This window comes from Helicoverpa armigera, chromosome 22 (genome assembly GCF_030705265.1).
Source record: "Helicoverpa armigera isolate CAAS_96S chromosome 22, ASM3070526v1, whole genome shotgun sequence".
NCBI classification, from domain to species: domain Eukaryota; kingdom Metazoa; phylum Arthropoda; class Insecta; order Lepidoptera; family Noctuidae; genus Helicoverpa; species Helicoverpa armigera.
In genome coordinates, this window is record NC_087141.1 from 413470 (window position 1) to 426248 (window position 12779).

Below are 12779 nucleotides of genomic sequence, written 5' to 3' on the forward strand. Positions count from 1 at the left end.
CAATCATTGGTAAAGTAATCTTTGCTGTAGGTACACTAATACGTCGTGCAAACATTGGTTTATGAAGAGGCTTACCTTCAATGAACTTATTTCAAAGCTCGCTTGTACAGTAGTGAAGATAAAACAAAATTTATCAAATGCAAAAATACACTGTTTCCGCCCGGGATCGAACCGGGGACCTTGTGCGTGTGAAGCACACGTGATAACCGCTACACTACGGAAACTTGCTTAACCGATTCAAAATATTCAAATAGCATCTACAACTTATACGATTACATTAAATTACATCGAAATAAAATAAAAAGGAATTATTTATCGACTGCTATAAGATAACTAAACTAGCCATTATGATGTTCTCTACAATGCTTACAATTAAACAAATTTAGAAATAGGTATGCAGGTACGAACAAGTAACTGAAGTTCTAAAGTTATAGTTTAGTAGGTACATTTTAATAGCACATGTTTTTCTCATTATGTAATATTTTTGGAGAAATGATTATAATAACACTAGAACATTCTTCAATAAACTTAACAAAAGTTTAATTGTGCTCAACAGCGACCTCTATGTTCAACGATAGCAAACTCAATGTACAGTGTTGTGACAACTCACTACTAGATGTCACTATAATGTCGTGTTATTTAACCGAAGACTGATAAAGTAGACAGTTATTTCTAATTAAATAAATAAATCAATAAACAGTACTCGATTACGAAAAGATATTCAAAGTTAGATACAGCTCTATAGGCCACTTTTTATCCGGATTTGCAGAGTAGTCCCCATGGGACACAGGCATAGGTGAAACCATTGGTGGAAGCTTTTATACTATGTAGGTAGTTACACCATCTCTTGATCTCTAAACCTAATAATTTAACTCATTACAGGCAAAACCATGTTCAGGTAACAATTCTAATAAAGCTGCCAGATGATTCAGAATGACCATTGCTCATTGGTACAAAAGCACTCATTAGTAATTTATTCCCATTAATAGGTATTGCCACTATAACTCGTTCTATTGTCGTTGGGGTTACCATAGTTCGGGGAAAACAAGTATTTGTCTCATAAAAAAAGAACTACAAATTGTTATTATTTTTAAAGGAGTTCAAAAGGGAATAAGGATGCTCTTAAGTTCCAAAGTCATGCCTGTAAAACAGGCTTAATTTATTTATTAACGCCTCCGGCGTTACTGTGCTAAATATCTAGTACCGAACAGCCTCATTCACAATGTCGGATTTTCTGAGCGTCATCGACAGGTTGGTACGAGCGAGCGGTGTGCAAACAATTATTTAAATTCAAACCTTCCAAAAATGACGTTAAAAACCAACGCTTTATAGTCCGTACGTAACGAGCGGTGTCCAAAAAAAACCGAGCTGAAAATCCGCCAGTGTGAAAATTCAACTAAATCCTAAATTCACGGTGCACCTAACACATAGTTACATACCTACTAAAATCGGTTATGTCTAAACCAAGTCGTGAACTCAGATCTATCAATGAAGTCACGGCGCTAGAGTTGTGCTAATGTCGATAATGTTTGTAAACATACGTTATAACTGTTGTCATTATTCAAAATTTGGTATGACGACATTTACCAAATACGAGTCAATAGGTCACAAATTGATTACTATTGAATGTAGTGTGTGTACTATTATATTTTTCAATGTTTATTTGTATTTTCGGGAGGTTTCCGCATTTTATAAGCAATTTGTACTATCTAACAGTTTTTTAATAATGTAACGACGTATGTGTATACGTAAACTGTTCAGAAATATTTTATCCAACTGAGAATTTTAAAATCTTGCTTTTTCGGAGTTTATTTCTAGTACATTTTCCTTTGTAATAATATATTCTCACCTACATTAGGTACTTGTCGCATTGTATGTCATTGGAACATAACAAGATCCATTCACAATTATTAACTTACATATAGTTTATATACAAAGTTTATAATTTTCCTAGGTTATTTATAAACATCTTGCTATCTTCCATTGACATTTAGAAACAAAGTACAGTTTTCCCAAGCGAATCTCCATTGAAATCGATAGTTTGTGCGCACGTCACTAGAGGTCGTGAACGTACCGTCTGGCTGAAACCGAAAGTGATGCGCCCGCGCCGTGGGAACAGGGTCAGCGAGTGCGCGGGCGCCGGCTCATCACTGTGATGTTGTATTGTAATAGTGATCTACATATATTGGAGGCTTAGTTTTATGAGGACCTTTGATGTACTGGGAATATGATGTTTGGGACTTCTAATAATATAATCTCTTAGGTTTAGGTGGCGTAGTGGTTAAAGCATTAGCGGCGTAAACTATCTTGGGCTGATAAAGAAGAGGCCCAAGTCAGCCTAGTTAAGTAAAGTAAGTAAATAAAATGGTGAGATATAGCCTACTCGCTGTGTCTAAGACAAATATAATAATCCTAAAAATAAATGTAAAGGTTCTAACCAAACTTTGTCATCTTCCGAGTCTTTTCCAAAACTATTTTGGGGTCGCGGTATCCAGTCTAACCGGATGCAGCTGTAAACCAGAATCAACTATGCATATGCCTACAGATTTCGATTCGCGTATTGGTTTGTAGCGTCCAAAAATTTGGTCCTCTGACGAATCAACAGAAAAAGAAGTTGCACCATGAGGTAACCAGTTATGTTATCAATACAGACTTTGTAACAAACTATGTAGGTACCGGTATGTCTGGGAACGGAAGCAAGCATTATATAAAACACCACCTTTATCCACCTTTGCATCGCTCCACATTGTATGAAAGACATTCACACAATGAGAAACAAAAACTAATCAAGCTTTCTGACGTTTGTTCAAATAATGCTTTAATGAGGAACTGTACATTCCAGTACGTGTGAAGTACCTGAGAGACTGGAATCTGAAAACCCTGTTGATGTAATGGTAACATTCATGGGACACACATACTAAACTTCTAAAAAGGTCCATGAAAAGGTATTGTCGCTAGAGAAAAAGTAAATAGGTACTGGAAGGGAGGTACATATCTCCTTTATTTAAATAATGCTTCATATAGCCTTTACACTTCTATGAATAGTTAGTATAACGAAACCTATCTCATTAAAGACATGTTCAATGCACTACTAACAAACCTCAACGGGCCCAATGATCAACAATGGTCAACCTTAGTTCATGAAACTCCTGGTCCTAATCTGTCTATTGCCAATTCATCATAGAAGCTTATCTCCATCCACTGCTGAAAATAAGGCCTATATGAAAGAGTTTCAATCATCCCAGTCAAGGGCAGCTAGCTGGTCATCCTTCAAATCATGTACAAATTGATCATTAATGCAAGTTTCAAAGTACTGAATACTCTTTACAATCTGGTTTAACTACTGCCAAATGAAGCCATAGAGTAAGCGAAAGGCGAAATGTCAGGGCAATCATTGGACATTATCGCATCGCTCCAAATATTGGCATATTATTACCGGTTCTGATAGGTTATTCAATCAACAGTAATAGTGTTTATGTGTGTAGAAAGATGGTCATTGAATTCCATAGAGTAATTAAAAAGATGCGACATTCCTTTAACTATACCTAATTTCTATGAACAATTAAAATAAACCCTCTACGTTTCATGTATTTTTCTTTGTGCGACGTTTTTGTTTTCTAAGTAGCTTTGGTTTTTACATATTTATATCAATTCTCTGGGTGGTTGTTAGTAATAGCACAGATTACTAAATAGTTACTACGGTAATAGCTTAGCAACATGTCTTTTTTAGGGTTCCGTAGCCAAAATGGCAAAAACGGAACCCTTATAGTTTCGTCATGTCCGTCTGTCCGTCTGTCCGTCTGTCCGTCTGTCCGTCTGTCACAGCCGATTTACTCGGAAACTATAAGTACTACAGTGATGAAATTTGATGGGAATATGTGTTGTATGAACCGCTACAAAAATATGACACTAAATAGTAAAAAAAAGAATTGGGGGTGGGGCCCCCCATACATGTAACTGAGGGATGAATTTTTTTTTTTCGATGTACATACCCGTGTGGGGTATCAATGGAAAGGTCTTTTAAAATGATATAAAGTTTTCTAAAAAACATTTTTCTTAAAGTGAACGGTTTTTGAGATATCAGCTCTCAAAGTCGTAAAAAGTATGTCCCCCCCCCCTCTATTTTTATAACTACGGGGTATAAAATTCTAAAAAAAATAGAGGTGATGCATGCTAATTAACTCTTTCAACGATTTTTGGTTTGATCAAAGTATCTCTTATAGTTTTTGAGATAGGTTGATTTAACTGTAATTTACGGAACCCTTCGTGCACGAGTCCGACTCGCACTTGGCCGGTTTTTTTCATAATAATATACTAACACCTAATACTTTTATTTTAACCCCATAGATATACGTTCATACTTTAAATAAAAACAGTTTCGGTAATTTTTATTCTTAGAATATTGTGGTCAGTTTCAAGCTAATCCTTGAAATTCAAATTAAATACAACCAGGCCAGTCTGACACAATTTCTTAGTCTTTATCATATCTTTTCTCAGAAACCCAAACCGGCTGGCAATCAGGTAAATCAACGTTCAATCTCAGACCATTTCTATTAGGTACTTACGTGATTTGCCACTATGACTCTTATTACAATGACTTAAAGTCTATAATTGTAGTGCTTGAAAAGTATTTAAAAGTGCAACTGTATTAATCAAATGCACATACATGAGTCTATTTTATTTATCTGTATTACTTTTGGTATGGTTAGAAAAAATGTGTTTGATTCGTTAAAAAAATGTTTGTGGTTAGTCTACTAAATTAAATCTTTAGATTTATTTGAGTAAGAAGATACTGGAAATTTTTCTTACCTTCCTGAAGAGAGTTAATCTATTTTTATAAAGCTATAGAGTATCTTTCTTCTAAAGTGCTAATCTTAGGAACTACTACACCGTTTGAAAAAGAACTTTCAGTTCAAATCTGCGAGAGATTTCGTAAAAAAAAAAGAAACTAAAATCGAATGGAGAAACTAATTCCTCAACCCTGCTGACCATACAGGTCACACATGACGCAACGTGGAAAGTTGCATGGAATCACACCTGCGCGCGCGCTTATCAGAACAACTAATTATATAGAAAGGGCTGCTTTATGGGGACAGATGTGGACTACTGGGAGTTAGGAGGGCTTGGCTGATCTTGATAGCGTATGTATAGGGAATAGGTTTTGTTAGGTAAGCTAATAGGCTAAACATAGGATAGTCATGACGTAGAAAGTCGTGGTGGTCTAGTAACCAAACTGTGTGAGTTCGATTCCAGCAATTGCAATTTTTCTAATAAGTATCTAACGTTTTTATGGATTTTTTAGTGTATCTTGGACACCAATGTCTGTGTAGGTATCGGAAAGCACATTAAGTTGATTGATCTTTGACTGCCATATCTTTAGCCGTCGTTTGGGTAGAAAGAAGTTACATAGTTGGGAAAGGCTAAGTAATCACTAGATGACTTACAAAAAAAAAATACATGAGATCAATTAACTTACACATATGTAATTTGCCAAATAACAAAATATTGGTCCTCCATTACGCCACAAGCTTTCATTACAGCACTCGAAAAAAAAGACCAATTAACAGAACTTTCGGTGATTGTTACAAAAGTCGCAATTAGCCTATGTGAACATATTATTTATGGAGCTTACAGAATTGCTCGATAAAGTACCGATATATAACAGTTACACGTATGTGTGCGAAGTGGAATATTTACTCATTTCCTTCAAGTGCGAACTGTACTTAGTATTAAATCGTTCTTTGAAGGCATTTTCGCAATAGTTCCAAAGAATTTTTTTAGGCACAGTTTGTGTTTTTCAATTTCCTGTTTACGTTTGCAGGATACTTTTATGTACTTTTTGTCAAGATGACGGTTTATTAATATGTAATCCCTACTAATATTATCTATGCGGAAGTAACTCTGTCAGTCTGTCTGTCTGTTACTCTTCCACGTCTAAACCACTGAACTGATTTTAATAAAATTTGGTACGGAGATAGAGTTGAACTTGAGAAAGAACATAGGATAGTTTTTATACCGGACTGTTGAAGAATTCTCTTGGAAACGCGATATAACCGAACATTACGCGGGCGAAGCTGCGGGCGGAAGCTAGTCAATGAATAGTTTCTAAATCTTTAAGAATTTTTATCTTATCTTCAGCTAAGTAAAGTCTAGTGATCATTGGATTATCTGGAAGGTAAGTTATTTACTTCAAACATTAATAACCACTATTGTGACTTAACAGTAAACCACAAAAAATATAGTGATGTAATTCAGCTTAGACATTTAAATTAATAGATACACAATAAAATATGTATAATAAACAATGAAGTCTGCAGACTTAGTGGATTAACATTAATACTTTTGGATTAGTGTTCAAACTTTCTCAATATATTTAGGAATAGTTACATAAACGGATCAAACGAGTTTACTTTTGTGTGTAACTAACTATGACAGATTTGGTTATCTCTGAGTCAGTATGTGTAAGAAGTATGTATGTAATACTCAAAGTTGAACCACTTTGTAATAAATGTTAAGTAGGATTAATATTGAATGAAAATAAAGAACCAATAGTTTAGGACAAATCATAATATGCTTACGGTGAGTTGCATCATTTAACTGTAACGATAACCGAACTCGATCCAATCCAATCAATTTATTGGAGGATTTTATGGCTTAAATTCACGGCTGGTTATCGTTACAGTTAAATGGTGCAACTCACCCTTATTCGGTTGTAGGGGTGTTAAATTGATACTAGATACCGTAGATATATAATATCTATCTATCAAACATTCAGATTTAAAGCTCTTCGTTGAGGAAACATGGACTTAAAAGTTTAAAATCGCCAATCCGCCATGAGCAAGTGAAGTATGGTGATTAACGCTCAATCCTTCTCTATATGAGAAGAGGCCTGTGCCCTGCAATGGGACAATAAAAAGGCTGATAATAATAAGTGAAGATCTTAACAATACGTGTCGTGTCTAAGTATATGCGAAAGCCAATCAGACACAATTATTCATTTCGTTTCCTCAATCATAACATTCACAGCGTATAATACTAATAATATCCATTAACTCCATTCTATTCGATATGTCAGACAATCGATACAAAGTTATAATAATTAATCGATTCACATCACTATTTATTATTTCCGTAGCAACAATGGCTGGAAAGAGGTTCGTTCGACCGAATAGGAGTCGTAAATGTCTATCATATTACACTTATGTTGCACTTTATATCAATTTAATATACTTAATTGAATAGAAAGATGGCTATCTTAATTAGTAACAGTCAATATTATAGTGATGTTAATGCAACTGTTTTCAAAAGAAATTGGTTGCTGGTTTTCACAATGTTAAATGATCAGAATGGGTACAGTGTTGTTGGTAACTTATACCTGCCTTCAAGTCAAAGTCAAAGTCAAGTCAAAGTCAAAATCGTTTATTGAAAATAGGCTAGATTCTAGCACTTTTTCACGTCAAAAAATACAAAATTACAGCACCCCCAAAACGCCCCCCTTTCACCACTTCCTAGTGTTATGGCTGGGAAGAAGAAGTGGTGAAGAACAAACTTCCCAGCAACACAGCTGTCTATTACAATTTAATTATAATTAAATTACAATTATACAATTCAATATTAGTCGCAAAATATATATATATAAAAAAAAACACTTGTTGTCCACTTCAGAGCTGCCATCTGCGTGTATCTGTGAAATAATCATTAATGTTATAATAAGCCTTTTTAATCAGTATATCCTTAATTTTGATTTTAAAAGAACTGTCCGTTAGTTCTAACAAATGAACTGGGATTCTATTATAAATGCGTATACAAAGGCCCACAAACGAACCGTGCACTTTATGCAATCGATAGTTGGATGCGGTTAATTTATGTTTATTTCTAGTGTTGAAATTGTGCACGTCACTCTTTTTACTAAATAACTCTATGTTTTGCCTTACATATATTATATTGGCATAAATATATTGAGACGCCACAGTCAGAACACCAATATCCTTAAACCTTTCCCTTAGGGAGACTCTAGTACCTAGTCGGTATATAGCACGGATAGCACGCTTCTGTAACACGAAGACATTTTCTATGTCGGCAGCATTGCCCACATAAGAATTCCGTAAGACATAACACTGTGGAAATAACTGAAGTACACTAAACGCGCCGTGGCTACATCGGTGAGAGCTCTTACCTTTCTGACAGCGTACGCAGCAGAGCTTAGTCTATTCGTGAGGCCAGTTATATGCTCACCCCATTGAATTTTGGAGTCTACAGTTATTCCTAGAAAAGTGGTAGCTTGGACCGTTTCAATTTCCTCGTTGTTTAAAACTACACTGGGGCCGAGATTTTTCACGTTTGGCAAAGCAAATTTTATACATTTGGTTTTCTTCGCATTCAAAACCAAATTATTGGCTGTGAACCAGTGCGTTACTAACGACAGACACGAATTCACGTCATCAAAATCTACTCTATTCCTATCAACTTTAAAAATTAGAGACGTGTCATCAGCAAACAATACTACATCACACAATGATTTTAAATAATATGGCAAGTCATTAATGTACACAAGAAATAAAATGGCCCTAGAATCGAGCCTTGCGGTACGCCCAAACAAACGGGTAGATTGGAAGATTTGACACCATTAACGTCAACACATTGCATTCTGCCGCTTAAATATGAGCTAATAACACTAAGTGCGCTATCTCTAATGCCATAGTACTTAAGCTTCTGAGTAAGCGTTTCATGTTGGACGCAGTCAAACGCCTTAGAAAGATCACAAAACACCCCAATTGCATTCTGCGACTTCTCCCACGCGGTATAAATGTGCTTCAGTAGAGCAACTCCGGCATCCGTTGTTGAGCGACCCTTAGTGAAACCATATTGTTCCGCATGTAAAATATTATGTACATTGAAATGGCGCAGTAGCTGATTTAAAATGATTTTTCATAAATTTTGCTTAACGCGGGTAAAATTGAAATCGGCCTAAAGTTGCCTAGGTCATTCTTGCTCCCTGATTTAAAGAGTGGTATAACCTTACTGTATTTCATAAGTTCCGGAAAGGTACCTGAGTCAATACACTCATTAAATATACTAGCCAAATAGGGTGCAATATCGACAATAATACAGTCTATAACTTTTACAGAGATACCCCACAAGTCACCTGTCTTTTTTGAATTTAATGACTTGAAGGTTCTAACTATATCATGAGGTGTAATATAACTAAAAGTAAATGTGGCTTCACATTGGCTAACACTACTTCGTAAAAATTTTTCGGCGTTGGTGGTAGAGGAGTCTAAGTCGCTAGTGGTCTTTATTGCAATATTAGAAAAGAAGGTATTAAATTCTCTAGCTACATCCGAATCTTTCTCATAAACTTGATCCTCATCAACGATTTTGTATCGAGTATCACGCTGTTTATTTTTCCAGTCTCACTATTAATAATATTCCACGTAGCTTTAATTACACTATTACTGTTCTTGATTTTATTACTAAAATACATCGATTTTGCCGCATGACAGACTTTTTTAAACAATTTGGAATAATTTCTAACAAATGTAATAAAATTTTCATCAAATTTATAATTTTTCATTTCATACAGCTCATACAACTTAGCTCTACTCTTGTAAATGCCGGGGGTAGCCCACTCATTGAAATTAGCCGTTTCTTTTATTACGAAAGTTTTGGTTTTAAAACTAGAATTAAATTCATATTTAATGATATCGAACAGAGCTCCGTACATTAAATGGGGATTGTCATTATCTAATATCTCATAGCCTAGTTTTGCAATTATATTATTTTTGAAAGTATTAAAACGACTGGTTGTTAAGGGGCGACATGTTATTTCCCGTTTGATTTTATGCTGTCTATCAGGAAACCCAGTTGCCAGTTGACCACGGTGATCGGAAGGAAGGCCATTGGTAATCAGAGTCTCCGTGGCGGTACAATTACTAAATATATTATCTAAACAGGTTGACGAGGTTGCCGTAATTCTTGTTGGTTCTAGAAATAAATTAAACAAGTTGAAAGATTTAAATAAGTTAAGCAACCTTATAGTTAAGGGAGATGATTCTAAAATATTAACATTGAAATCACCGCAAACTAAAAGTGTTTTACTACTTGAATTTAGTTTAGAAAGGGAATTTTCCATTACCGATTCAAAGATGTTAAAATCCCCAGAAGGAGGCCTGTACACACAAATTATAACAAACCGCTCCAGTTCAACACATGACAGTTCTATGTTGCGCTCCACTGATAATTTAACTATATCCAAACGTTCTTTACACTTTATATTATTAGACACAATTATAAGAGAGCCACCATGGATGGCTTCCTTTCTAACAAACGCACTTTGTACTGTGTAATTACAATTATTAAGGAATATTATTTCAGAATTTCTGTGCCAGTGCTCAGTTATGCACATTACTTGTACCATATAATGCTCAATAAATAAACTTAATTCTAAATCCTTGCCGGAAAGGCCCTGAATGTTTTGATGTACAACATTCAGTTGATGTGGCCCACCCTTTGTCGCACCATGTAGTTTAAACTATCAGGTGTATCAATAGTTGTATTAGTAGAACTACTAATATTATTAAAAGAAGAGGTTACCGTAGTAGAACCCGGGTCAATTTGTATATTATTTGCTATCAATATAGCAATTTGTCTTTTATAATAAAAACTTAGATACATTGTATCATTTGTCATTACAAAATTATTTATAAATTTATTTGTATCAAAGTACATTATTCTATTATTGTAATGCCTAGTTGTATTGTACATTAATAGATTTAAATCAAATATGTACTGATTTTGTTCTTCAGTAAAATTTTTTGAATATGGTAAGGCACAGATTTGTTTAGTAATAATTGTATGAGTACTTATTCAATTATTATAACACGACGTGCATACATGTCTTAAAATAAGTCCTTCGTGTCAAAGTAATGTAGGATTATATCCTCTCAAAGTGAGCAAAAAATTTCATACATCCGAGTTAGTTAAGTGCCTACATAAGAAGCGTTTAGCGTTGTCATCAAAATCTACATTTGAAAATATATCTTTTAGCTTATTTTCCTCAAATAGCCTAACCCTTTAGCTGAAACCAACTACTAAGAATCTTCCCAAATCAAATTATATCATCATCATATTTCATCAGCCTATTGCTGTCCACTGCTGATCATAGGCCTCCCCAATGAGAGGCTCATTGGGGAGGTCAACCATCCCAGTCTTGGGCAGCACGCATCCATCCTATGTTCAGTTGTGTAATCTATTAGATACTGTTTCATTGTATTCCAAACCACACGAATTTAATTCCAAAAACATAGTGCATTTATTCCTTCAGTAGAGCACCACTGACAACTAATAATGTTAACATACTTGTTCACGTTTCTAAAATTTATAGCCGTCGTGTAACTCACGCCAGCATGCAACTTGCACTCTACTTGCAGTATTGCACGATACTAATTGAAATATACACGTCAAAATCACGCCCTATATGTTTTATTTACTTTTGCGTTTCACTTGTAGAATCAAGGAAATCTTTAACACGTTAATTTAAATCGGTAACGCACAGAAATAGTAATTAGGAAACGATTTTTAAGTTCTTTACGATATAGGTTCTTTATATTTATTTACTTTGTGTATTTATTGCATTTATACAATTAAAGAAATGCATCCTTAAATAATAATGGCGTCCACGGCCGATTTCAGCCACAGCGGCTGTTCTCATTTTAAGGAGATCAGCCAGCTGCGCAAGTCATAATATTATAGTGCACAAGCATTTGCGCGGACACAGGTGCACTCACTATTCCTTAACTCTCACAGCCCGATGGGACGGCAATCCGACACCACCGGAGAGAGATCAGGCGCAGGACCGACATTTAGGTGCATCCTTATCCTAGCTATAGATAACGCTGTTAGGGCACAGATCAACTTACAATTGGATAGGTGGGTATCTTCTTTTAACATATTTCTATCTTGTAACATAAGTTGGCCTTTCATCCTATAGTTTATTTCTTATTTTGAAGGCAATGGAGGCTTCTCAATTAATGATGAACTTGATCAACAAAGCGTTAATAATTACTGCACCATAACGAGTGAAGTTACTCGACAAACTATCGAAAAAAATTATTGAGTGATGAATCCAATAACATTATTATCATATGATAAAATATTAAAGAAGCCTAATTGCTCATGCATTGAAATTCTTTAATATAGAGGGATATTGCAAAACTGCTGATGAACCACTGAAAACGGAAAATAATTTAGACCACTTCACCACAGGACCAAAAACTTCAAGAAAAGGACCTTATCAGGAAACTTGTCTGACATGTATGTATAAATATCAATTGGTAAAATAATGATATTATCAGCTTAGCTCGAGTTAAATAACCAAAATGAAAAACTCTAACCTTTAACTAATTTACATACCTATAATTTTCCGAAGGCGTGACAAAATGATTGGGTGCAACCGGCAGAAAACTTTTTTGCACAAAGATGCGTTTTGATATAAAAACGAAATTCTTCAAGTTGAAGGCTGTGGGGTTTTTAGGCTTTTCTCAACCTTCGCCTTGAGTCGTTTGATGGTCGGAACTTACTCTAGCGAGACTGTTTTTGTCTAATCATTGTTTACATCACTTGCTCTTTGCTAAGCCGTAAAAAAATGGATTATGTAACGAAAGTATATTGTGAAAATGTAGCTTTTGTTTCTATTGATAGTTTTTATAATCCGTTTATATTGTTTTCTTCTTATATGTATATGTAGTAGTGAAGGTAGTGGTAAGGAAAGGAACTGGAAA

General features: G+C 34.9%; 1 protein-coding gene, 1 long non-coding RNA gene and 1 other non-coding gene across 3 annotated transcripts in view; 1 reads left to right on the forward strand and 2 right to left on the reverse strand.

Moving 5' to 3' along the window:
* Positions 1–12779, forward strand: part of LOC110371698 (large ribosomal subunit protein P2) — a 148182-nt gene that overhangs the window by 64531 nt on the left and 70872 nt on the right. The gene's annotated exons all lie outside the window — the stretch shown is intronic.
* Trnav-cac (transfer RNA valine (anticodon CAC)) lies at positions 152–224 on the reverse strand. Its single transcript has one exon. It is a non-coding gene; the product is annotated as a tRNA-Val (tRNA).
* LOC135118400 (uncharacterized) lies at positions 7404–10829 on the reverse strand. Its single transcript, XR_010277564.1, has 2 exons — positions 8177–10829; positions 7404–7684 (listed from the first exon to the last, which is right to left on the reverse strand). It is a non-coding gene; the product is annotated as an uncharacterized LOC135118400 (long non-coding RNA).